Raw genomic sequence first — 12,999 nt, forward strand, 5'->3', positions numbered from 1 at the left:
ACCTTTCGTAGTGCTGCAAACATCTTGTCAGACGGCGTTCAGCTAGCATGCTTAACACGATCGCTCGAGCGCGTGGCTGAGCGTGTTCACGGCCAGCGGAGATGTGCGGACAAGCGCAGATGCCACTGCGCATGCGCACGTCGCTGGGCCGGCCAGCATTTTTACTAAGCGAAGGTTACGCCCGCTGGGAAGCCCTCTCCACCGGAGCGATAGGCAGCGTGCGAGCGTGCGTAAGAGCGCGCGGGCGTGTATGGGTAATAAAGATGGCAGCCTCTTTTGTACATCTAAAACTCAACACTTACCAAATGATGGTTTGGTTTATGGGGTTTAACGTCCCAAAGCGACTAAGACTATGAGAGACAACGTAGTGGAGGGCTCCGGACTTTCGAACACCTGGGGTTATTTAACGTGCACTAACATCGCACAGTACACGGGCCTCTAGAATTTCTCCTCCAAAGAAATTCAACCGCCGCGGCCGGGATCGAACCCCCGTCTTTCGGGTCAGCAGCCGAGCACCATAACCACTCAGCCACCGCGGCGGCTACTTACAAAATGAATAAAACAAAATCTACCGTTGCTAAATAGTGCCAGCGCATTATTAACAGGCTTAATTGATATTCTTTTCACTCTAACTCGAATTGTGACCGATAGGAGGAGCAGCAGAGCAAGCGACTCTACTACGCTAGAGAACACGCGAACCGCCCGGATAAAACTGTTCTCGCGCGCCTCCCCGCTGGTGCATCCGCTCGCCCGCTCCGCCCCGCTGGCCGTAAAAACGCTCAGATCAAGCCGTCTATTAACCTCATCGCCTCCTAGCGCTGGACGCTTGCCCCGACACCACGTTGCGCATAGTGTGCTTGCGGCGGCTGACGGTAGTGGATGCACCTGGTGCCTCCCATTGTCGTCGGCTATCGGCGAGAGTTCTTCACGAAACGCGAGTCAACGCGGTCCCGTGTTCCCTCTAATACTGTTTTTGCCTGTACAGGCAAGTACGCAGTAAACAATAGCTGTACCTCTCCATCCCCCCCCCCCTCGAGCCGGCTAGTACCTCATGGACTGTTGTCTAACAGAGACTCTTGCAGAGCTCTCGACTATGACGTTTATTACATTGCAATCACTCAGATTTATCGCATGAGTATCATTCATTTGTTGCAGAACAGTGCGTATTATCACAAATGTCATGACGGCAGTCCTCCAGCCAAGGAGGCACTACGAGGGCTTCCAAAAGTAGCAGTTTATTGGGATCACTGTCGCTCACAAAGAAGTAAATGATGCGGTTTCGGTGTTAGCGGGAAGCGTGCTCAGTGGTGGTTTACAAGAATGCCTGCCACTCTCAATTTAATACAGGCAAGCAATCGTGGACATGAGGCGGCAAAGGAAGTACAATAATGTGGGAGCAGTCAACTGGCTGCGATCATTGAAGATGAGTCTGGCCACATCTCGTTTCATAAACAAAAATAAAAGCCGAGTGCCGGTGGCTTCGAGCGAGAACAAACAAGGAGTACAAAGTTTTGAGGCAGTGTATAAGCGAAAAGCCGTGTCAGTAGCCACGCCTATCTGTGTACAACGGAGGCCAAATAGGAAAAGCCTACGCTCCGAGATTTCGGGTCAGCGTAAAGACGGAGTTGCCGTTAACTTTGCAATGTCACAACCCTCCCCCCTATGGCGCATGTCACAACCCAGATAAAAATCGTAAACGTAAAAGACCCCCCCCCCTTCCACCCGTCAAAATAAAAATTGACATGCGTATTAATATCTGAACAGCACATACATCGCATATGTCCAAAATGAATAAAAACTTCGCACTAAATACAGCGCCGGTCCTTTGGTTAAAGAATGACATGCAAGGCAAGCACAGTTGTCTGACCAGTCCGTCAGCCACGGTAACACGATTATTACAAAAGGTTTGTTCTCGTAAGACGTTGCTTTTTTTGTACACAGGGCGATTAGAGAGCTAAGACGATACAATAGATTACAACCTAAGGCCTAATGGCGGCTCATCGCTCCTTAGGAAAGCGGGAACTGACAGCTCTTATCGCCAGTGGATGCACTGGGCATTTAGGGCAGAGAAGTGCGCCAGTTAAAGCACTGTCTTTAGTCGTCATCTGAATCCGCTGTCAAGTCTACGACCTCTGGAGCATTCACCGCATTTTCACCGACAACGACGCTTTGATCGTCCTCCGACGTCACTGGCCGCCAGTTCCCATCGCCTTGTAGCACCACGGCGACACACCGACTGTCCGCCTTGGTGAGGATGTCCAGTGTAAAGAGGTCGACTCGGATGTCTTGGACGAGGACCAGATCCCTGCAGACGGGACAGCGCCAGCGAGGACGTAGAGTGCACTCGTTGACACTTAGGTAGGCGTAGGCGTCGAAGCACTGCACGTGACGGCAGCACACTCCTCGACTAGGCACCTTCATCTTGCTTTTCATGAACGGGCAGAGTAAAGACACCTGCATCCGGCAAAAGAAAGACAACTATTCAACCGCTTGAATGCATAACGAGCAGCAAGCACATAGTGTAGAAGTAGCCTAGAATTAGCCTAGAAGTAGCCTTTAATTAGCATTTAATTAGCCTTTAATTAGTCTCTAATTAATGCAAATAAAGTAACGGGGAGTTACAAGGTGTCATGCGGCTTGTAACAACGCTAAAGGCCGTGAGAACCAGAGGCTTTTTTTATGAGTTATCGAAGCACAAGTCCCGCATGTCGATCCAGGTTTGCAATCACCATGATGATACCAGTACAAAAAGCGAAACTATTCACACTTCCGCGTCACTTTATTCGGCGTTCAAACCAGTTGCGTGCGCGGCTACCGTTGTAGCTTCGCGTATGGTTATCGCACCTCGCTCAAGTCGTTTTAACTTTCAGAAACTGCAGCCTTAGGGGTGACATCATGCGGACTACTTTGAAAAATTCAGCAACGCTACCCCTAAGTGCTCTGTTTAGTTTAAAGAGAAAAGGTTTTCCCGTCCGCATACCTTCCCCGACCTTACCTTCAGTGTCCGCCCAGAGCACCTATGCACTGGAAGAGCAGATATTAGGCATCTTCAAGGCACTAAACGTCGCAACTAGTGGCCACAGATATTGCAAGGCGCTGCTCTATTTTTAAGTAATAGGACCACGGTAACTGCAGAAGGTATGAATACATCGGGTTCACACATCGCGCAAATAATTCCTGGTGCTTAAAACGTAAAGATATAGGCATACAGTTTGGTGCAGAAGTTTATGTGAGGCGGCAGTCCTGAATTCAAAGATATATTTGCAGCATTGGAGCGAGAAACTGTAGTTAAGTGGTCGACGCCTCTGCTCGCAGAACTAATGCACTCCCTCGTTATGCTGTTTTCCTCATGCATGCCTTGAAAATTGGTTTGGTTTGCTTGGGGTTTAACGTCCCAAAAGCGACTAAAGCTATGAAGAACGCCGTAGAGAAGGGCTGCGGAAATTTCGACCTCATGTTGTTCATTAACGTGCACTGACATCGCACAGTACACGGACCTCTAGGATTTCGCCTCCATCGAAATTGGGCCGCCGCGGCCGAGATCGAACCCGCGTCTTTCGGGTCAGCAGCCGAGCGCCATGACCACTGAGCCACCGCGGCGGTCACCTGCCTTGAAAAGGATTCCGCTTAAATACTACGTTCCTGCGGGCCAAAATGTACGCACTCTACGCATTGTACGGACGTAAGCATACCTGCAAGTCCTTCGCGATGAAGTCTCCAGCCTGGGCCCCGTTGAATATGAGAAGGGCCTCCGTGTACGCCTGGGTATGCGCGTATGTGGAGTTTTCGTCGGTCGAAACTAGCAACTCGTCTTCCGAGACCTTCTCAACTTCGTCGACGTGGACCGTTACCTGCGTCGGGATGACCTCACTCCAGAAGCCGAAGCTGTTCCCGCCTGGTCGCGTCAGCAGAGGCGTGATGTTCACTATGGTGAAAGGAACGTGTTGGAAAGCGTCGCCGTTGATGCTCATGGCAGCCCTGAAGCTGTCGAGAGAAGTCCGTGGCGTATTAAGCTTGAAGTGGACGAGCACTAGAGTCGGATGATCGCCGTCCCTCGCAGCGGGAGCCACTCCGGCGTAGCATACCATGTTTGGGTGTCGAGTCGAAGAGACTTCATCAATCGAGAGCTGGTTGACGGAGCGGTAGAAGGGCTGCACAGGAAGCATTGTACCGGAGCAGTGCCTCGAATGTAATGCTTCGTGGCCGTACGAAAACGCTGTATTCAAGACAGGCTTGTAACTGTCTCTGGAAATAGGTGCTGACACTCGTTCCTTCTTTTGGTTTCAATTCTGTTGTCATTTGCACGAATTCTTATCATTTTCTATTTTTCCACTTTGTGCGAGTGACGGGACGAACGCCTCCACGTGCGGCGAGCGTACTTCCGAATGATCAAAACCACACACAGGCGATAACAGGAGGCTTGCCGTTGCTGCACATGGCTGATCTTATGTTCTGTGCGTGATATTTGAAAATGATGACCATGACGTCATCAGGCTTAATGGCACATAACCACAGCGGGGGTTGGCCAAGGTGCATACTGCGCAGCGATATCCTCTATGCCCTCTTTTGTCATGACTTCTGGCTGTGCGCGGTGTTACTTTGACAGCCGACTTGTTTCTCAGGTAAAAAATTTCCAGATTCCGTACCCCGATTGGGTGAATCAATTCACTATCCTTAACAAACGATGACAAGAGGCCTGCGCGGCAACAGAAGCAGACAGCTCTGTAATTCTCTCGTGACTCGAGACCGCACATACGATGGCGAAAGTTGGCACTCCTGTACTCTAGCATGTGATAGCCAAATGAGGCGATCGTTGGCAAACATAGCACTATTGTTCTAGATAGCTTTTCTCGTCTCCTGGCATAGTGGTGTGTGCGATGTGGCAACATTCCAGTTTTAGAGCGCAGCTCTTTGGCGTCCGTTCCTGGGTTTCGCGTCGTCGTCGGCGTTGTCGTCGGCCTCGTAACCAGCTCCGCCCCCCTTTCATCCCCCCAGCGCTAGCAGCGACCGACTGATACCGCTGGATGCCGCTGACGCCGCTAGAGAGTCAAGATAACGTGACTGCATAGAACACCGTCGCCGCCATGCAGAAAGAGGAGGAAAGGGTCCCCCCCCCCCCCCTGTTCTTGTGTGGCGGATAGGGTGCTCTTCAGTTGCCGACGCGCCGGGTATTTCACGTAGGCCCCGGAACGTCGACGAATACGTGACCACCTTCCCACGGCTAGACCTGGTTCTTAGCGCTGCGGAAGCGAGGGTATCATATTGTTTGTGTCGGCATCGGCGGCGTTGTCCCTGAAACCAACTCCGCAGCTGGGGTTGACTCACTATCGAAAAGGTGAAACAGCTTATTTGCTGCGCTCAAATTTCGCATTAGGAAGTAACGTAATCGTCGGTAATTTTTTTTAGTAGTAACGCTCGAGAATCCAGTTCCACGTCTCGCTAACGTGCAAATCTTTAAAGCTAACAATATTTGCCGCATGCGCTCGAAGCACAGGCAAGCAAAGAGCCGTAGGCTGCTGCGATCTTAGAGGTGCGCGCAGCCCCCTTTCTTTCCTTCTTTCATTTTTATTTGCTTCATTTCGTACTTAATTTCTTCCTTTGTTTTTCACTTTCCTTTTTTGTTTTTTTTAGTGAGAGCTACATTACCCGTAGTCTCGCCGTTTCGCTGTGGGCCTTCGGCGCCACTTGTGGGCATGCGCGAAGAACCAAGTGACGTCAAAGCCGCGCAGCTGGTGCGCCGACGCCTCTCGCCTCCGACCGAGAGAGAGACTGCGCATGCGTGACGCGCAGCTGGTGCTCTACTGCCCATGCGCGGCAAGGGGAGGAGGAGGGTCGCGGTGCATACCTGATGGTGATGTGGCAGTGGAAAAACACGCTGTCATTGCGGCCAATGAGAGCGAGGCCGGCGCTGTGCGACGTATTTTCTTTAATATCTAACAGGTAGCCATGATGATAAGCAAAACAACTAGACGTAGCCACGGATGTACCGTACCTTTCGCTACCTGTTCTCTTGCTAGACTGTTGAATATTACTTTGGTTTAACCAGAGCTAAACCACTGCCAATTTTTTCAGAGCGACGGACCTAAACAAAGTGCAGTCATGTCGCAATGAAGAAGGTAGTTCGTATTTGCTTTATATAGGGTTTAATGTCTATGAGCGACACTGTAGTGGCGGCCTCCGATAAAATCGACCACCTGGGGTTCTTTAACGTGCACTGACATCGCACAGCACACGGGGCTCCCACATTTCGCCTCCATCAAAATCTGACCGCCACAATCGGAACCGAACCCGCGTCTTTCAAGTCAGCAGCCGAGTGTTATAACCACTGAGTCACCGCGCCGGCTTAGTTCGCGTTTGGGTGAGTAGTCACTGCAACACGTCATCAGCAGCCGTCGCTGTCGCATCTAGTCGCATCGAGCTTACAGCGCGCCTGACGTGCTGTTTCGATTATGTTCAGAAAAAAAGCGTCGGATTTCCTCGCTCGGCGGTGGTTTTTCTTCGTTTCAGGAACTTATACGGCAACGGCTAGTCTATGGCCCCGAACTCGTCACCATCAGTAAACACCAGACTCTTGGAATTGCAAAGTCATTTGGTGCGTTTTGGTTACTCAGATAATTAGCATGTTTTTGTAATAATTGTCGACCGCGGTGATTTAAAGTTATTGCTGAAACGATTTCCTTTCAACTGCAGGTTGCCTATATTAAGGCATTTTTAAAAGTTTTCGCTGAAACGCTTGGGATGTTCCTACATTGGCATCCGGTGTGGAACATGCGTTTTCAAACCCCATTAAGCGTCCGCTCGGCTAAACCATAACGAAAAATTGCATGAATACGAATGCAGGACAGCAGCTTTCAGCACTTCACACTGTCATCAAAGTAGTTGCTTGTCATGTTGGTATCATATCGTGCTTCTTCATTTTTTTTCTCGCTTGCCTTGGTTTATTACTTTTGAAGGCGGTGTAGCTTAGGCTAGCTGTGTGTCAGTTCGTGTATCGCCTTCGCTGCACCCCTTTGTGCTGCTCTGTGACCTGAATTTCAGGACGACAGTAGCAGTTTTTACAGCTTTTAGCCCTCCTACCCGCAGCATTCTTCTGTTGTGCACAGCCGCCGGCACAAGCTCACCGCCCGGGGCCAGGGAATTTCTCAGCAGGCTGCGCTGCGCCTCTACAACGCCGCAGCCTTAGGGGCGATACTCTAAGAGCTGCCCCTCGTCACGGTGCGCAAACCATCATGGAAGGCACTGGAGGTGCAGCATCGCAAAGCGCTGCGGACCTGCCTCGGCCTACCCGGCAACTCGCAATGCGAGGCCACACTGGCCGAGGCGGGCGCGTGGCCGCTGCAGCTACAGGGCACGCTGCGCTCGCTGCACCACATCGACCGCCTTCACCGCGCACCAGACGGCGGGGAACTCCTGCAGCGCCTTCGTCAATACCCGCGCTCAACAATGGGCGCGGCTCTGCAGGCATATGACCAGCTGACGCGCGCCACGCCCCCCTACGGCCTCTGCTCCCCCTGGCCCCTCACGACGGAGGTACAGCGAGAGATCGTCGGCATCGCGGGAAAACGCAGCACACCACTATGTGCGGTGCAGCAGCTAGCCGGAGCCGTCATCTACGAGCAACTGCGCGACCATCTGCTTGTGTTCACTGACGGCTCCGTGGTGAGCGAAAACTGCTCGCTCGCCGCAGCGGCCACCATCCCCGCCCTGCAGCTGCACCGCCAGCAAAGAGTGGCTTACCTGGGAGACGGACGCTGCTGTCAGACTGGACTCAGCTGACCCTCGGGCGCACTGCAGAGCTGTGCTGGCCAGGTGCGGGGTGGATAACTGACGCCGCTTCCGTGGCTAATCCAGGCGTTGACCCCGCATGCCTTTCGTGAATATACTTCGTCTCACAAGATGTTTGCAGCACTACGGAAGGTAGAGCTCTCTCGTCCAATCAGGACTGCAGGAGCACAAAAAATAGTCCCTCGAATATTTGAGGAGTGTATGACTATTAATCAAAACAATAAGCATTGCAACTAAAACATGGTTTGGACTGGTATATTTAAATGGTAGCGAGTGTTTCAATCACTGGTGATATTACCAGAAAAGCCCGTACGGACACACCTCTGCGGAGGCCTGCTGCGAGGTAGTGATGGGTCGCCTCTTTCCAACATGGCGTCGGTCGAGTCTGTTGTGTCTCCTGTGCGCTCTACACCGACAGTGCGCTGTTTCCCCAAGCAGGCGAAGCAGGTGGCTTCGCGACAACAGAGGAACTGATCAGAACAGGTTGCGACAAAAAAAAAGTGGGGCTAGTCCCTTTCGAACGGGCGCCCGCCTGTCCAAAAACAAACCAAAAAAAGAATAAAAAGACATCAAGCGCCACCTGCTAGAGGTAGAAAGAAGCCACCTGGACATCAGGTGGATCGAGTCACAGGCGCGTAGGAACACACTAATGTAGTGCGCGCCATCCTGATTGGACGAGAGAGCTCTACCTTTCGTAGTGCTGCAAACATCTTGTGAGACGGCGTTCAGCTAGCATGCTTAACACGATCGCTCGAGCGCGTGGCTGAGCGTGTTTACGGCCAGCGGAGATGTGCGGACAAGCGCAGATGCCACTGCGCATGCGCACGTCGAATGCAGAAATCTAACTTCACTCGAACTTGACTTCCATCGGTCTCAAGGCAGCTCCATCCTGTTTCATAAACGAAACTTGACTTGAAAGGCGACTTGCGATCGACTTGGCTCGATCTCATTCGGCCCAACTTTCAAGTCGGCTTAAGGGCTAGCTTGACGCTGACTTCGTCGTTCTTTCCAATATGGCCGCGTACCGAACGGACGTCGCGCGGAGAGTAGCTGCGTTCGAGTTCGCGTGCCACGCCATGGACGTTGCGTTTTCAGAGGCCCATCGGTTGCCGAAGATCCCCCGGCCAGCGTTAGGCGATCGGGGGAACCCCATGGAGCTGTATAACGACGAGCAGTTCCTCGCCCGCTATCGCTTCTCGAAGAGCGCCGTGCGGGAGCTGCTCACCTTGCTGCCTCTGCGCGAGAGTCCCGACAACAGGGGACAGCCCGTGCCTCCGATGCTGCAGCTGCTCCTGGCGCTAAGATTTTACGGGGCCGGCACGTTTCAGACTGTGACGGGGGATCTGGTGCGGATCTCGCAGTCTACAGTGTGCCGCGCAGTTGGCAAGGTCACTTTGCTGATTGCCCAGCACTTGCGCCCGATGTTTGTGCACTTTCCAGCCGTCTCGCAGTTGGGAAATCTGATGCGGGACTTTTACGACATCGCCGAATTCCCTGGTGTAACCGGCTGCATTGATTGCACCCATGTCCGCATCAACAGCCCTGGAGGCGCAGATGCGGAAGTGTACTGAAACCGCAAGGGCTATTTCTCCATCAATGTGCTGGTGAGCAATGAAAATTGAAGTTCTCTGAACAGTTACGACTGTTCAGCTCACGCGTATTCATTCGTGCAGTGCACGTGCTGTCATTTTTCTTCTATCCCCGCTGTGCTAGGAACGTACTACAATCACAAGCATGATTGCCCGAAAGACGCGGGTTCAATCCCGCTACGGCGTCACTACGGCGTCTCTCCTAGGCTGAATCGCTTTGGGACGTTAAAAAAACTTCGAAAACAAAAGTATGCTCGCGTCGAGCGCTGGCAGATAGCGAAATATGTCTCTTTGGAATATGCGATCGAGGTCGAGCATTTTCTTTTGAAGAAAATACTGCGTTATAATGTAGCATCGTTCTCCATGAACAGAAACACTGTACGTCGTTATTCCTTTCTTTTTTTTTACATGGTTGCGCATGAAAGCGGGTTTCGCGAGTGTTCAGAACTGCGCGTTCTTAGCGATAGGCTGTAGTATCAACAGTTGCATTACGAGTTGAAGAAATAGAAGGAGCCATGTGTCTGCTTGCTTTTGCTGATTGGTCTTATTGCTGGTTTTGTACAGGCTGTCAGCGGACCCCAGCTGCAGTTCTTTGACGTTGTTGCCGACTGGCCAGGCTCCGTCCATGACAGTCGGATATTCGACAATTCCCGCCTGCGGGTACTGTACGAGGAAAGTCGGGTGCCTGGAGTCCTGCTGGGGGATGCTGGCTACGCATGCCACCCTTTCCTAACGACACCGCTGTCGGACCCTGGCCCAGCAAATTCGCCGCAAGGAAGGTTAGTTAATATGTTGCCAATGTCATTGCATGACAAAGTTCAATCATCCCGCAGAGGCACCTTGAGTCTCAAGGTGATGGTGTTTGGTGCCACCACACATCTCAGTTGTCCACACATTAATCATGTGCCCGAGATTGGAAACAGAAAGACGACAGCACTTCCCAGAACTATACACATTCCAAATACAAATGCACCCCTCTTTATTCTTAGGTGATGCTTGCATGTTTTCTTTGGATATGGTTCTTAAATTTTTAGCTCATGTAGGCTTTTCACAAGATATCTCTTATTCCAAGTAACCTCAGCCCCTCCTCATTGCTGAGCAGAAGGCTGAGCTTAGCCTTAACTGTCAGATGCCTTGCCCTTCTTGCTGGATAGAGGACTGTGGCTGAGGCTACCTGGCTTCATATTTTACATACCGCAATTCTTGCCACAATTTTTAGGCGCTATACATCACTTAAGGCCATTCCACCTGACTTTACACCCTCTGGACGCACTATAATCATGCGCATACTCACTACTCTTTTAGGCCCTATACACCCTGTTTTGCTTTTAACACGTGTACATATTTTAACCTCAGCCAGACAAAGACATTGTTTTTGGCGCTCTTTGGCCGTAGATGCCCTTGCCCCAAAAAAAACTGATCATCATCACAAAGATCGACCACACTTTCTAGCTGTGGCATTAAACCAACTCAATATTCCTTTATCCATGCAGGTACCAGAAAGCCCACATCAAAACTCGTAATGTGGTCGAGCGAGCCTTCGGTGTCTGGAAGCGGCGCTTCCCTTGTTTGGATATGGGGCTCCAGCACAAGGCGAAACAAGCTGCAGTAATAATCACTGCCTGTGCAGCACTGCATAACTTTGCGTGCTCGAGGAAGGAGCCGCAGCCTCCTATTCGGACTGCTCCCGCCCAGAGTGCTCCACTCGACCGCACCAGCACGACAGCAGCAAGGCGGCCACAGCACCTGCCACCTGCTGATGCCGTCACCGACAGCTTATCAGGAATGCAGGCACGACGGGTGCTCATCCAGAAGAGCTTCACTTAGGTAAATATAACAGAGAAAGGCCGGCTAGTTGGCGGCTATTACTAGAATGTATCTTGGGACCGTGCAAAAAGACATAGCGTGGCACTTCAACTTAGTTTATTACACAGGTGCGTCACATTTATACATTCATCGCAATCACAAACTAACCTAACAAGCGACCATCACATGACACTGTTGTGCTGCCGTGTGCGGTACAGCATATTATCTAGACATGCAAACTATTGACCACACAAGTGCATGGAGGTTTTGCTGACACAAGAGCTGGATTCCTTCTTAATACAGTAGGCTTCGTACGCTTCTCTACTTACTTTAAATGCAAACTTTTTTAAGACGAGGCGGGCAACCACGGCAGTGGTGACATAGTTCGCCACATGCCCACCCGCCGCCAATGCGCCTACTCCTGCGTGGTGCTCCTGAAGTCTGACGTTTACACAATTTCCAGTTTGCCCATTGTAGCTTTTGCGAGGAAGATTGTGGTATTAAGCACGCAGACAGATTCGCCCCGTGCATGAGCGGGGTCGTTTATCGAATGAATACCCCTGTCCTGTGGCAAAAGCTACATTGGACAAACTGGAGACTTCAGGAGCACCACGTAGGAGTAGACGCATTGGCGGGGGGATGGGCATGTGGCCGACCATTGTTGTCACTGCCGTGGTTGCATGCCACGGTTCCACGAAAGGACAGTCTTAAAAAAATTTGCATCTAAACTGAGTCGAGAATTGTATGAAGCTTACTGTATTAAGAAAGAATCTGGTCTTGTGTCAGCAAAACCTCGGTTGGCTTGATAAACAGTTTGCATATCTGGATAACATGCTGTCCCGCACAAGGCAACGCACCAGTGTCATGTGATGGTGGTTTGTTAAGTTTTGAGATGGATGTATAAATGTGACGCACCTGTGTAATAAACTCAGTTGAAGTTCCACGCTCTGTCTTGCTGGTCTCTTCCTCATCTGTTGTCTTTTTGCACGGCCCCAAGATACATCCTTATCACATAGGTAAGAAATACACGATTCGCTACATTCTCTCATGCATATTCAATCAAGCATGTTTATAATGTACAGCTGGTCATGCTACCCATATCCCTACTTTTGTGCAGGAACTAAGAAATGCTACAATTTTTTCTCAGCTTGGGAATCTTTTCAGTTGCGAGCTTGTTGCACTAACAGGGTGCTACTCTTCAAGTTCAGGGTCCTGAATTTGTTGCTATGGCGTTCTGTTTCAAATGCTATTTTTCAAGAACGCTGTATTGATCTTGCAGGAGGTGAATACCACTGCGTCCGTCCACTCTTGTCACTACATAGACGTGGAGGCTGCCTAGAAAAGCTCTTGTCTGTGACCCTGCTGCTGAGGATATTAGTGGAGCTCAGTTCATTGTTTTAAGAACTGCTGCCTCGGTGTCTTTGCTTACACACATTTGGTTTGGTTTGTGGTGGTTTTAATGTCCCAAGGCGACTCAGGCTATGAGGGACGCCGTAGTGGAGGGCTCCGGAAATTTCGACCACCTGGGGTTCTTTAACGTGCACTGACATCGCACAGTACACGGGCCTCTAGAATTTCGCTGGGATCCAACCCACGTGTTTTGGGTGAGCAGCCGAGCGCCATAACCACTCAGCCACCGCAGTGGGGCAGATCAGTTTGTGTTATCACTTCAAAGTTGTGTTTTGGGTGAGCAGCCGAGCGCCATAACCACTCAGCCACCGCAGTGGGGCAGATCAGTTTGTGTTATCACTTCAAAGTTGTGTATTTTGCCTTTTCAAGGAATGTTTGTTACGAATCAGCTATTAAATGGCGCACTTTT

This window comes from Amblyomma mixtum, chromosome 3 (assembly GCF_055824585.1).
Source record: "Amblyomma mixtum isolate Tamu chromosome 3, ASM5582458v1, whole genome shotgun sequence".
Taxonomy (NCBI): domain Eukaryota; kingdom Metazoa; phylum Arthropoda; class Arachnida; order Ixodida; family Ixodidae; genus Amblyomma; species Amblyomma mixtum.